General features: G+C 34.1%; 1 protein-coding gene across 7 annotated transcripts in view; it reads left to right on the forward strand.

Moving 5' to 3' along the window:
* The window catches only part of SHOC2 (SHOC2 leucine rich repeat scaffold protein), a 185,762-nt gene that overhangs the window by 38,236 nt on the left and 132,349 nt on the right, over window positions 1–15,177 (forward strand). The gene's annotated exons all lie outside the window — the stretch shown is intronic.

Here is a 15,177-nt window from a genome sequence, read left to right on the forward strand (position 1 = left end):
TTCCCCATCTCTCTGCTCCCACCACCCCAAGACATCTTGCATTTTGAATACTCCTTCCCCCAGTCTGCCCTCCCTTCTGTCACACCCCTCCCTTCCCTTATCCCCATCTCCTCTATTTTCTTGTAGGGCAAGAGAGATTTCTATACTCCATTACCTGTATTTCTTATTTCCCAGTTGCATGTAAAAACAATTTTTAACATTGGTTTTTAAAACTTTGAGTTCCAACTTCTCTCCCTTCCACCTTCCCCACCCATCCCATCTGAGAAGGCAAGCAATTCAGCGTAGGTTATACATGTGTAGTTATGCAAAAGACTTCTATAAAAGTCATGGTGTGAAAGACTAACTATATTTCCCTCCATCCTATATTGTCCCCCATTTATTCTATTCTCTCTTTTGACCTTGTTCTTCCCCCAAAGTGTTTACTTCTCATTATTCCCTGCTCACATTTGCCCTCCCTTCTATCATCCTCCCCCACACCCATGTATCCCCTTCTCTCCTACTTTCCTGTAGTGTGAGATAAATTTTCATACCAAATTGAGGGTGCATGTTATTCCCTCCTTAAACCGAATATGATGAGAATAAGCTTCATTTTTCCCCTCTTACATCCCCCCGTTCCCCTCCATTGAAAAAGCTTTTTCCTGCCTCTTTTATGAGGTAATTTGCCCCATTCCGTTTCTCCCTTTTTCCTCTCAATATAGTCCTCTCTAACCCCTTAATTTTATTTTTTTAGATATCATCCCTACCTATTCAACTCACCCTATACCCTCTGTCTGTATGTATATAATCCCTCCAACTACCCAAACACTGAGAAAATCTCAAGAGTTGCAAATACTGTCTTTCCATGTTCAACTTTAGTTAGGTTCCTTATGATTTCTCTTTCCTGTTTACCTTTTCATGCTTCTCTTGATTCTTTGTATTTGAAAGTCACATTTTCTATTCAGCTCTGATTTTTTTCATCAAGAATGCTTATTGTATTTCATTGGGTGACCATTTTTTCCCCTGAAGTATTATACTCAGTTTTGCTGGGTAGGTGATTCTTGTCTTTAATTCTAGTTCTTTTGACCTCTGGAATATCATATTCCAAGTCCCTTGATCCCTTAATGTAGAAGCTACTAGATCTTGTGTTATCCTGATTGTGCTTCCTCAATACTGGAATTGTTTCTTTCTGGCAGCTAGCAATATTTTCTCCTTGACCTGGGAGCTCTTGAATTTGGCCACAATATTCCTAGGAGTTTTCCTTTTGAAATCTCTTTCAGGAGGTGATCAGTGGATTCTTTCAATATCTGTTTTGCCCTCTGGTTCTAGAATATCAGGGCAGTTTTCTTTGATAATTTCTTGAAAGATGATGTCTATGCTCTTTTTTTTTTTTTTTTATCGTGGCTTTCAGGTAGTCCCATAATTTTTAAATTATTTTTCCTGAATCTATTTTGCAGGTCAGTTGTTTTTCCAGTGAAATGTTTCATACTGTGTGCTGTTTTTTCTTCCCTTTGGTTTTGTTTTATAATTTCTTGATTTTTCATAAATTCCATTCTTATCTTTAAGGAATTATTTTCTTCTGTGAGCTTTGGGACCTCCTTTTCCATCTGGTCAATTCTGTTTTTTAAGGCATTCTTCTCATCGACTTTTTGGTTCTCTTTTGCTATTTGGGTTAGTCTGTTTTTCAAGGTGTTATCTTCAGCATTTTTTAGGTCCCCTTTAGCAAGCATTTGACTTGGTTTTCATGATTTTCTTGCAACACTCTCATTTCTCTTTCTGATTTTTGCTCTTCTTCTCTTACTTGATTTTCAGAGCCCTTTTTTGAGCTCTTCCATGGTCTGAGACCATTTCATATTTTTCTTGGAGGCTTTGGATGTAGAAGTTTTGACTTTGTTGTCTTCTTCTATTTGTATATTTTGGTCTTCCTTGTCACCAAAGTAAGGTTGCAGTCTGATTCTTTTTCTGGTTTTTGCTCATATCCCCAGCCATTTACTTGACTTTTGAGCTCTTTATCAGGGAAATTCTCTGCTTCCAGTGGGGGAGGGAGGGTGTATTCTCAGCCCCTTGATCCCCCGCAATCTGTGGGCCTAGAGCTCCAGAAACAGCTGCTGCTTCTGCTCCTGCTGTGACTTGCAGAGGGCTCCTTCATCCCCTTCCTTGCCCTGGGTCTGGGCCCAGGCCAGAACACTCTAGTCTCTCATGCAGGTTGGACAGGTTTTTTCACCCACCTTCCAATTTGTCCTCGGTATTTTGGGGTTGAGAAGTCTGAAACAACCACAGGCCCCAGAGATTCAGCCTCTTGAGGCTTGCTCAGGTCCTGTACTGCACTCTACTTCTAGCTTGGTGTGATAGATTCTTATTGGCTGTCTTGGGGTGGACATTTACTTGACTTTGCCATTCTGTGGGTTCTGCAGCCCCAGAATTTTTTTAGAGTCATTTTTAGAGATATTTAGCTGGACTTGGGGGAGATCTTGAGCAAGTCTCTGCTTCTACTCTGCTGTCTTGGCTTTGTCCCCTCCAGTTTTTTCATTTATCAAATGAGAAATATGGACTTAGAGGACCTTTAAGGTCTCGTCTGTCTTTAAATCTGTGATCCTATGCTCTCATCAGTTTCCATATCCAGTTAGATACAGTATCTTGTTGCCTCCTTTTTTCTACTGGAAAAAACAACCTCATCAAAGTATTAAGAATATAAATAATTTATAAAATCAAGGATAATGAAAAGAATTGATTTATTTGTTTGATGTCATCCAGCAGGGGAATAGGAAAGTTTCAGCTATGATATGTATCATCCTTTTTATATATCTAACTTCCCTGAATTACTGAATGAGTTCTTTCTCTCTTAATTGTATAATGGGTAAGAATCTTTTAAAATAAGAATGTCTGGCTATATTACTTATTAAGGAAGCAAAGTATACTTAAAGAATTGGCAAATGGACATGGGGCAGTGAGTCAGATTGCCTTCTGAATTGAGATGCTTCATCACTTTTAAGTACTTTGTTATGGAAGCAGTTATCTAAAATGCTGCTCTTCATGGAAATGCGAACTTAAATTAATAAATGTATTTAAACTTCTTAAATTACTGCAGTTACACTTAACCTGAAAAAATGTGTCCTTTTTAAGAATATTTTCTTCTAAATAATGTTCAGTAGAATAGAATTTTAATTTTTATCATGTTGTCTTTATTCATGTTATAATAGTACTTTCCCCCTCTCCTTTCAGTGTTAGGGCAGAGGATTTTTAACTTAATGAAATATGTAAAAATAAGTAGGCAAAGGCAATAGAGAGTGGGTGGGGTTGGGCTTTTGAAGAATATGACAAAACTCTGTTTTATGGAATGTCCTCAGTAGCTCTCAAAAGTGTACATACAGCAAAGCTCACTTCCATAGTACTAAATGGCACTAAGTACAAATAGAATATATTTGCTTTACATTTTTAAAAATTTATTTTTTAGTTTTCATCAGAAGACTTTAAGGTTTCCCCCCTTTCCCCTCCCCAGGATGGCATGCAATCTGATATAGGCTACACATATAAAATCATATTAAACATTTCCACATTAGTCATGTTGTGAAAGAAGAATCAGAACAAAAGGGAAAATCCATGAGAAAGAAAAAAACAAAAAAGAGAAAATAGTATGCTTTGATTTGCATTCAGACTCCATAGGTCTTTCTTTGGATGTGAATAGCACTTTCCATTATGAGTCTTTTGGAATTGTCTTAAATCATTGCATTACTCGGAAGAGCTAAGTCTAAACAAAGTAGGTCATTGTACAATGTTGCTATTACTGTGTACCATGTTCTCCTGCTCACTTCACTCAGTATCAGTTCATGCAAGTCTTGAAAAGTTTTTCTGAAATCTACCTGCTCATCATTTCTTATGGAACAGTAGTATTCCATTACATCCATATACCATAATTTGTTCAACCATTCCCCAATTGATGGACATCCTGTCAATGTCCATTAAACAATTTTAATGGCATGTTTTTATCTTTACATCACAGTCGTTTCTGGGAAAAGAAAGATGCATCATCACACTGAACTGCGTCTGATTGAGCATGATCTATAGAAGATTCTATCTCTTGATGTTTTAATTTTTAGGTCATACCATCAGGTTCTTATCTTTGTCATAGTACAACTTTTTGTATGGTAAATTTATAGTTTTACTGTGAAGTAAAATGAGAGAGTACTCAATTTCCAGGAAAAAATTAGTATTCGTTCTCAATATGTTAACAATAGTATATTATTGAATATTGCTTTTCATCGTTTATTCTATCATTTTAAAAACATTCATGCTTTTCAGAACTGTTTGTAACTACAATTACTAACATTAGATTAATGAGTAAAATATAAGCTTCTTAGCTCTGGAACATATATTTAGAACCAGAAGGGATCTTAGAGATCCTCTAGTCTATTTCCTTCATTTTATAGGTGGAAAAACTGAGGCCTAAAGTTATTAAGTGACTTCCCCAAGGTCATATAGTTAGTAAATGGCAGAGCTGGGATAGAGCCAGGCCTTCTCAATCCAAATCCAGTGTTCTTTGACCTGTATCATGCAGTCGTCTGCATTTAAGATTTTTTAGGATTTGATTTCAGTCTTTTTGTTATATGACCCTTTGTGTTTCTTATGCTCTAGATAAATTGGACTCTTTACTGTTCCTTGTCCTTATCCTGACCTTGTCTGCATCAATATACATAGTTCCCTGTTCATAGAACGGATGTTCTTAACCTGGGGTCTATGAACTTAAAAAAATTTTTTTTGGTAACTATATTTCAGTATCATTGGTTCCTTTGGTAGTCTGAAGTGTTTTATTTTGTGAATTTAAAAGCACTATTATGAAAGATGGTTATGCTGCACTAGTTGCCAAAGGGGTGGGGTACAAGGAACAAAAAAAGTTAAGAATAATAATATTTCTGTTTTTTGACATCTTTCTCTACATTAAGTTTCATTTCAGGTACTGCTACCTGCATGATGGTCTTCTCCATTTTCTCTATATAATTGCCTTTCCCTCTTTGAATCTCTCAAACAAATGTGATCTTTCTAATATATTAGGTCATTTTATAACCTGCATTATAATTATGTATATGTTTCATCTCTTCTTATATATTGAAAGCTTCTTGAATGTACTGACTTTTCTCCTCTCTTTTTAAAAAAATACCTACAAGACTTATTTCATTAGTTTCTAGTTGGGAAACTCCCACTACCAGTACAAATAAGCAACTGTTCTTCAGTTTAGAATCTGTGAGAGGTTCCTGGAGCATTGAGACTTAAGTGAGTTGCCAAGGCTCTGATAGCCAATATTTGTCAGAGGCTGAACTTGAACACTGTCATCCTGGAAGGCTATTCTGCTTGCTTCCATTCGTGTGATGGTTGGAAAGGTGGAAAATGGTATAGAAATATGATTCTGGACTAGGGATATAGCCATAAGATATGTATGTGTTTTTAACATGTTTATTTTAATATAGCCAATTTATTTTGAGTTTTGTGTTACTGGCTTGATTTTACTTATGTTTTAAAGTGTTTATTAAATACTTTATAGAGTCCCAACTGTGCTGAATGCTGTAGAATTTGCTGATTTAGTTCTTGTCCTCAGGGAACTTTTAATTAAATTATACAGATTTTAATTATTCAAGATGTTTTATGAATATGGTCATACCATTTGATTCTTTATATAGTCTTAAATTTTTCATAGTGAAAAATTACCTGAGAATAAGAAAAGGAATATAAATCTTAGCTGAAATAGAGATAAGTTCATCCAAAAGTCAAGGCTGTTACTGGTGTGTAAGTTGGCAAGGATTTGAAGTCTTAAGTATTTATTCTAAGTTCCCAAACTACTTTGAATGAATTAAGACTCTTTAGCTGTTCTCTTCTGGTTTACCTTTTGTTGTTGTTTTTATTTTATTTTTTCAAAAATTAATACATTTTTAGTTTTCAACATTCACTTCCGTATGTTTTAAATTTTCTCCGCTTCCATCCCTGCCCGCCTCCCCAAGATGTCATGCAATGTGACATAGGTTCTACATATACATTCTTATTAAACATTTTTACGTTAGTCATACTGTATAGACAAATTAGAACGAATGGGAGAAACCATGAGAAAGAGAAAAAACAAAAAAGAGAGAGCAAACAGTCTGCTTCAGTCTGCATTCAGACTCCATAGTGTTTTCTCTGGATGTGAATGGCATTTTCCATCATGAGTATTTTGGAGTTTTCTTAGGTCCTTGCGTTGCTGAGAAGAGCTAATGTTGTTTTTAACCTACAAAAAGTTATGAAAATTTTTTTGTTAGAAAAAGGAATCTACCACTTATATTCTTCAGCTCTTTTATGATGTGATTCTTGAAAGCTGTTCTTGCAGAATATAAGTTCTGCTGGGTCCTATCAAGCTGGAAAGCTGGCAAATATTTCTGTCATCGGAAGAGTGGCCTAATGGCCAAGTCTCATCTTTGGGTTTCATTTTTCTTAGCTAGATGATGTTATATAACTCTTAACTCTTTAAATGTGCTCTTTTGTAAGCAGCAAGTTTTACTTTGGAGAGCAAGGTTGGCTGGCTGGGTGGTTTGGTTGCTCACTCTTCTTCCTCCTCCAGGGTGGAGTGGAATTTGTTAGTCCATACCTAACTCCTCTCACCTGCTGGCTCAGAGGCTTCACCTTTCCTTTTTATATCTACACTCTCCTTGCTTACCTTCCCTTGGCACCTCCTCCTAACCCCCAGGGTTTTATGATTTGGTGAGCCACAGCTGTATTACAACTGATACAACTATATTGTATTACGATTACAATATAGTACACAGGCAATGGTCCCGGATTAACTTTTAAAGCTCTGCCTTTTGAAAGTTTAAGAATTATTAATAAAATAAAAATAAGTTTATGATTCCTCCAGCTAGAAAATCTTGAAGTTGTTCTGTCAAGCCAAACAACCAAAATCTCTTTCCCTATTTGAACTCTCTGCATTCAGTTAAAGAAGCACATGCAGAACTATTGAGATTGATCTCATTTTTTATTTAGAACAGCAGTTTTCAAATGTTTTGGTCTCAGGACTCTTGTACTTTTGATATTTACCATATTAAAAATAAAAATTGAAAATTAAAAAATATTAAATAATAATATTTTTAATGTGAAAACTTTTTTCCAAAACAAAAAATTTGGTGTGAAGACATTGTTTTACATTTTTGCAATTTTTATTAATGTTTGGTTTAATAGAAGGCAACTACATTCTGAAATCTTCCTCTTTGTTTGGTATGATGCAATATGTTGTTTTGGTTGAAATATATTAAGAAAATTTGGCCTTACAATATATAGTTGGAAAAGTGAGGGGTATTTTTATTTTAATAGCTTCTTCAGAAAATTGTGGACATTCTTTGATAGTAGTTTCTTAAGTGGTAGTTTCTTAAATGTTAGGTCCAATGAGAAATCTGAAATCATGTAATAAATTTTTTGTACTCTTGTTACATTAAAATGCATTAAAACTCTGTTTTACACTTTGGATGATTTTTTTACCTCTTTGATTTTGTATACCTTTTTACCTCTGTACGATTTTGTAATATCGTTCATTGTTCACTTGGAAGATAATGGTTCACTGAATTATGCAACTCTTCTAAATTGTTTTCATATCATTTTTATGATATCAAAAAATTATATATGATAATATTTATACCACTGGTTTCATGAGGATAGTCTTTAAGTGTTGGGAAGCAAACATCTCATGATGGCTTGTAAGTTTTTTAAAAATTCTGATTTTTGCTAAAGCTTGCATTTTATCATTGGCACAAATAACTGTGTTTTCTTTGAGATGACCAATTAATTTTGTTCATTTTGAGAATGTCAGCCAAATACCATTTGAATAACTGTAGTTTATTAGTTTTTCTTTCAAGTAAAAATGGTACTCCATTAAAAAAGCATTTAGTTGAACTGACAATGCAAGTGGTGACACAAATATTTTCTTCAAGACAACCGTCATACTTTGATATGCAGCATAAGTGCTTTATGCATGATTCCCATTGCCATTTAGTCACACCTAGTATAAAAAAAAAATGCGTACTCAAGGGTCTAAATGTAATTAAATTAATCTTTATTGCTTTATCAAGAACATTCTTACGTGAAACTTTTGTTTTAAATTGTGGTAGTGAGATTACGTTGACTTCTAGTACAGTTTGCTGTTTCTTCCTTGACTTGTGCTAAAGTATTTCTCATTATTAGTGATTTATAAAATTCCTTAATGTGATTATGAATACATTGCAGTTTTCCTTTTGAGGACTTCTTGTTCTTATCCTTTGACCAATGAATGGTGAACGTGCATATTTACGTATTATGTTAATTGTTTGTATATCTTGAATACCAAACAGTAGAGATGTGATACAGATATTTTTTTCAGTCACTTCCCTAGTCACATTAATTTTTTTCTGTGCAGAAGCTCAATTTTATGTAATCAAAATGATCTATTTTATCTTTTGTAATTTCTTTTCTTGTTTGGTTAAGGCACATCTTCTACCTGTAGTTGTAAAAGCTATATTATCTCCCTTCTCTTCTAAATTTTTTATGGTATGATCTTTAATATTAAGATCCCCATAATTAAAAAAGTTTTTTGTATAAATAAAATCAGTCTAGCCAAGATTAGAAGGAAGCCAGGTGTGTGTATGTGGGGGGACACATTTCTCAGATAAAGGTCTCATCTCAAATATATAGAGAACTTTGTAAAATTTATAAGAATAAGTCATTTCCCAGTTGATAAATAGTCAAAGGATATGAACAGGCAGTTTTCACATAAAGGAATCAAAGCTATATCTAGTCATGTGAAAAAATGCTCTAAATAATGATTGATATGAGAAATGCAAATTAAAACATATTCAAGGTATCAGAGATTGGCTGAAATGATAGAAGAGGGAAATGACAAATGTTGGAAGGGATGTGAAAATTTGGGACACTAATACATTGTTGATGAAACTGTGACCTGGATCAGCCATTTTAAAGAACAATCTGGAATTATGCCCCAAAAGTTATAAAACTGTGTTTAATCCCTTTGATCCCATAGTACTATTTTATTAGGTGTGTTTCCCAAAGTGATCAGGGGAAAAAGAAAATAACTTACATGTTGTAAAATATTTATAGCACCTCTCGTGGTGGCAAAGAACTAGAAATAGAGTGGATATCCATCAATTGGGGAATAACTAAACAAGTTGTGATACGTGATTGTGATGGGATACTACTGTGCTGTAAGAAATGATAAACAGGTTGATTTTAGAAAAAATATGGGAAGGCTTGTATACAATAATGAAGAGTGAAATGATCAGAACTAAGTATATAGTAATGCCAATATTATTTGAAGAATAATTGTGAATAACTAAGCTGTTCTGAGTATTATAAACATTCAAATCAACTACAAAGGACCAACAAAGGGAGATGCTATCCGTCTCCAGAGAATGAACTCATAGAAGCATGCATAGATTTACATATATATATATACAAATGTGATATATATGTATCAGTGTCAAGTGGTGGCCCTCTCTAGTTTGGAATGGGGAGAGGGAAATAGCCCAGAACTTAAAATCTAACCAAAAAATGAATTAATTAAAAAAAAAAGAGAGATCCCAATGAATGTATTGTGGAATATGGTGTAATGTGCTGGTCTAAGCTACCAGGTTAGATTTATACTAGGAATGAAATGTTGGTTGAAAATAAGATTATAAATGTAATTTATCATGTTAATATAAATTTTAAAAAACACATGATTATATCAATAGATGCTGAAAAGTCTTGTGACAAAATCCAGTACTTGTCTTTGTAAAAAAACAAAACAAAACAAAAACATTAGAAAATATAGGAATAAATGGACCCTTTCCTAATATAGAAAATATCTGAAACCAAGAATAAACTGTTTCAAATCAGAGGATACATTATATGTAATGGAGAAAAGTTAGTGACATTTCAAAAGATCAGGAGTAAAGCAAGAACGCCCATTACCACCACTACTGTTTGACATAGTATTAGAAATGGTATCTATGGTAGTAACAAAAGAAGGAGAAGTTGAAGGAATAAACACAGATAAGCAGGAAATAATTATGTAGTTTTGGAGATAGGATGATTTACTTAAACCCCAAAGAGGTAATTGAAAATTTTTTGAAACAATAATTTCAGCCCAGTTGCAGGATATAAAATATAACCACAAATTATTACCATTCCTATATATTGCTAACAAAAACTTGCAGGAAGAGCTAGAAAGAAATTCCATTAAATAAACTATAGAAACTATAAAATATTAGTCTTTTTTTTTAACCAAGACACACACAGAAACTCTGAATCCAACTATAAAATCCTGTCTGCAGAAATAAAGATAGACTCTAAGGAGAAATATTAATTTCTCATGGATAGGTTGAGCCAATATAATAAAAATGAGAACACTACCAAAATTAATTTTCATATTCAATGCCATACCAATCAGAAGTAGCAAAGGATTACTTCATAGAGCTAGAAAGAATTTTAATGACATTTTCTGTGGAGGAATAAAAGTTCAAGAACTTCAAGGGTAATAATGATAAAAAAAAAAAGTGGGAAAGTAAAGGGTCTAACAGTACTATATTTTAAATTATATTGCAAAGCAGAAATTATGATGCTTTGGTATTGGTTTGAAAAAATAAGTTGATCACTTGATTTAGTTTGGTTTACAACACACAGAAGCTATCAAGCTCAGTATCATAGTATTCAATAAAGATACTATTCGGGTAACAGCTCATTGTCTGATGCAAACTGCTGGGAAAATTGGAAAGCAATTTGAAAGAAGTTAGGTATAGACCAGTATCTCCCATCTTATTTCCAGATAAATGACTTCGTCATTAAAAAAATCTCTTTTTAGCAACTTAGAGGAGCAAGGAAAAAATTACCTTTTAGATCAGCAAGCTATTGCTTGTGGGCTAGGTGTCCCCAAACCCCTCCCTGGAATTAGCCTGGTTTTGTATGGTAGGGAGCTAAGAATAGTTTTAAGATTTTAAAATACAGCAAAACTTTATTTAAAACCATCGTTTAAATGGTAAAAACCATTCTTAACTTGCAGGCTGTACAATAACAAGTAGGGGAGCCAGATCAGACAGTCTTCTGCAGAGCCCAGTTTAGATCTATGGCTAGGGGAAGAGTTCATAACTAAACAAGATACAGAAAGAATTTCATAAGATAAATGGGATAATTTAGATTATATAAAAATTTAAAAATTTTTATACACAAATCTAATGCAGTTAAAATAAGGGAAATTGGAACAGGTGATTTAGGATTGTAAAAGGAGAAAATCTTGATTTTCAGAAAAAGAAAAGGGATCCAATCTGAAAATTATATATCAATAAATTTAGTTTAGAAACCTAAGGGAAAAAATTCTAGAATGTACTCTTTAAGGGATGACTTGCGAATGTTTAGAAATGGAGCAGTGATCATTAAGTATCAATATGCCTTCATTAATAACAGTCTTGACAGACTAGCTTCATCTTACTTGACAGGATTGCTAGACTGGTCCTGTCATCTTGTCATCCAGCATATTATACCCTCCCCCAGCTGTGTGTCATCTTCATATTTTTATGAGCATGTTTTCTTCCAAGTCATTCATAAAACTGTGGAACACCAAAAGACTACGAGCAGATTCTTTGAGTCAAACAGCCAGTAAGCATTTATTAAGCACCTGTTGAGTTCCAGGTGCTGTGATCATTGCTGGGAATACCAATACAAAAATCAAACATTCCTTGTCCCCATGGAACTTACATGTTATAGGAGGAAACAACATGGGGTTGGTCGAAATTTAGTTTAACTAAATTTCATTAAAATATTTGACAGTCATTGATACTGATCTTGTATACAGGATAGATATCTACATCGGCTAGAGAATAGTATTGTTAGGTTGATTCAGGATTGGTTGAATTACTAGACTTAAAAATGTAGTGAGTTGGCATTTATAGATTGATGTCAGCTTGGGGAGAGTTTTCTAGTGGAGTCCCATAGTGTTTTTCCTAAAGCACAGATTGGATCCACTTGTCATATTCTCCTGCCTAGTAAACCCCAGTGGCTCTCTTTTCCTTCTATCAAGTACAAGCTCTTCTCTTTGGTATTTAAAGCCCTTGGAAACTTGTTCCAACCTCCCTTTACCATCTTATAAATTATTTTGCTTCATACCTTTTGGCAAATTCCCATTGCCCAGTCAAACTAGTCCTCTTATTGTTTCTCACACAATAGCGTTCCACCTCTCACCTCCCTGGTTTTGCACAGGATACCCCTTGTGACATGAATGTTCATCCTTCACATCTGCCTTGTAGAATCCCTAATTTCCTTCAGCTCAACCTCCACCTTTTAAATGAACCTTTTCCTGATTCCCCTGAACTTCTGGTGTCTCCCTTGCACTGCAAGTTGTGTTGTATTTGTATGTAATTATATGTGTATTTGTTATCTTTTCTTATAGAATGTAAGTTCCTAGAGGACAAGAATCTGAAAAGATCTCAACAGGTTGAAACAATGGGCTTATTCTAATGAGATTATACTTATTTCTATTAAATGCTAGGATTGAAAATATTTGACCAGAGAGTCAGATGAATAAAAGATCTATATATCTAGTCTTAGTTTCTCTTTTGAGCCTCATTCCAAATCAGCTGCTTATTGAACTTTTCAAAAACTGGATGTTCCTTCTGTAGACACTTCAAACTCAACATGATAAAAGTAGAGCCATCCTCTTCAAATCTACTCATCTTCTAAACTCCTCTTTCTGTTGAGGATACCACTAACCTTCCAGTCATCTAGAATCTGGGATCACAACTCACAGGTTAAGTGCTGAAGGGGTTGCTAGTGGAAAATGTTTAAGAAGCCCTGACCTAGATGAACAATATTTGTGTCATTATTTACCCTTAACTCTCTGTATCTAATCAGTTGCCAAATCTTGTTTCTATCTCAACATCTTTCTAATCTTTCTTGTCTCTCTACTCAGTCAATACTGCATTTATTAAGCACTTAGCGTGTGGTAAACACTGTACATATAGCCACCACCCTAGTGCAGACTCTATCACTTCTCCTCTAGACTATTGTAGTGTTTTCTTATTTGGTTTTCTTACCTCAAGGTTCTCCTCTCTCCACTTCACCTCCACGTAACTGCCAAAGTGATCTTTTTTTTTAGAGCAAGTCTAACTGTGTCACTCCTCTCTACTCAGTAAACTTTTCTAATAATGCCTTATTAGACATTACTACTCTTTCTACATCCTGTAGTCTAGCTCAGGGGTGGGGAACTTGCAGCCTCGAGGTCACAGATTTGTTCAGTGAAGTTTGGATTGAGTCAAAGGGCTGCACTTGAGGACCTGAGAAGGCTACATATGACCTTGAGGCTGCAGGTTATCCACCTGCTGGGACTCTAGCTAAATTAGGCTACTTACTGTTACTTAGTTACTTAACTTATTTACTTACTTAGATCCAGCACTCTTTTATACACATGCCTGAAATCCATTCCCTCCTCACCTCCAAAAAACTTGCCCAGCAACACTATTTTTCTTTTATAATCCCAAACCTAATGAAAACCATCAAAGTTCTCAATAAACAAAGCAATTGTTTTCCAAAATTGAATGACTTCAGATATTTGGTTTACAGCTTCCCACCCTCTCCCAGCTCCTATCTAAAAACTGGATATTGGGCATGAATTCTTAATGCTAATACCTAGTAAGAAAGAACTGATAAAAGATTAAGAAATCAGTAGCAGTTTTGGATTATAACACTAGAAATGGAATTACCTCCCCAAATTTTTTATCTGACCCAAATGATTCAGCCTATATGGAAAAAAAGAGAGGAAAGTCTAGCCCTTTCTTAAATAGAATCCTAAAGTCATATAATCAAAAAATCAAAATTTATAATTAAAAAAATTTTTAGAGTTAGAAAAGAAAATGAAGATTATCCACCTCATTATATAAAGAGATTCCAAAGGGACCTAGAATAAATAGAAATTATGTTTTTTATTACAGATTTATGTGGCTGGATTTGTGAGGAAGATGGCTAGTACTACTATTAATATTACCATGATTGTTATATAGTAATCAATGATCAAGCATTTATTAAATTCCTCAATGTGTTCTGAGTACTGTAAATACAAAGAAAGAAGTGAAATAATCTCTAGGAATTTACATTCTTTTGGAAGAGATAGTATGTACACATGTTCAATATTTATTTTTTAGACAGGAGTTGGGAGGATAGGAAACTAAACAAAATATCTGAAGTCATTCAACTTTGGAGAATAATTGCTTTATTTATAAAGGAAAAATAGTGTTGCTGGGAGAGATTTTTGTTGCAGCTTTCATGCTAAATTGGCATGTGTTTGCACATTGCTTATGAAGTAATTTTCAGGAAATTTTATTTTCACTTTATTTAGGACAGGTTAGAGTGTATTTAAGATTTAATAAATTATATTCCCAGGACATGCACTACTATTTTATAAATTTCTAGTGAGTTCCTTGTTTTAGGACTCAGTGGGGAAAGAGCTTTGTCTCCTTGTGGAGTTTATACAAGCACTCTCTCAGATTATTTAGGTGTTTGGGGAAAAAAGTATCTTTTATTTTCTGACAAATCAGAATAAGAAATTTGAGGGTGAAAGGTTTTTCATTTTCATTCAGCTGCTCCCAAAAGTGTTTTTTCTCCTAGTTTAGCTATCATTTAACACTTTAAACCATTCTAATTTTTTAAAAAAAATTTAAAAAATAGTAATATTAACTTTCTTAAACTGAACTTTAATATGTAATGAATTTAATCTCGTTGTGCAACCACAATTATTTGTTATAATAATGTGACACCATAAAAAGGAAAAGTAGTTATTCCATTTTAATTGTGGTTTTTGCAGTGGAACCTGTGTCCCAGAAGTGCTGTTTTGGGCCAACTTCAATCTTTGTGTTTTCTCATATATTATTCTCTTTGACCTATGTCCCCACCCACTATATGTTTTGAGAACATGAAAGCACAGCATGGCTAGGTCTCTATAGAAATGGTAAAAGGGCCCTCAAGCCTTTATTTAAGTACTCAAGCTTATGTAAGGGTGTTGATTTTGCTTACTGCCTAGTCAATTGAATGAGCTTTCAAGGTAGTGAGTCTTTATTTGGGACTTTGAATATATCTCATCCAGTGATTGATTCAGATGATTGTAATTTTGAGTTACCCCACAACCAGGATGTTAAGTAGCTTTGAAAAAATATTGATTGAAGGAACTTGGGCTAT

Source organism: Notamacropus eugenii, chromosome 1 (assembly GCF_028372415.1).
Source record: "Notamacropus eugenii isolate mMacEug1 chromosome 1, mMacEug1.pri_v2, whole genome shotgun sequence".
Lineage (NCBI taxonomy): Eukaryota > Metazoa > Chordata > Mammalia > Diprotodontia > Macropodidae > Notamacropus > Notamacropus eugenii.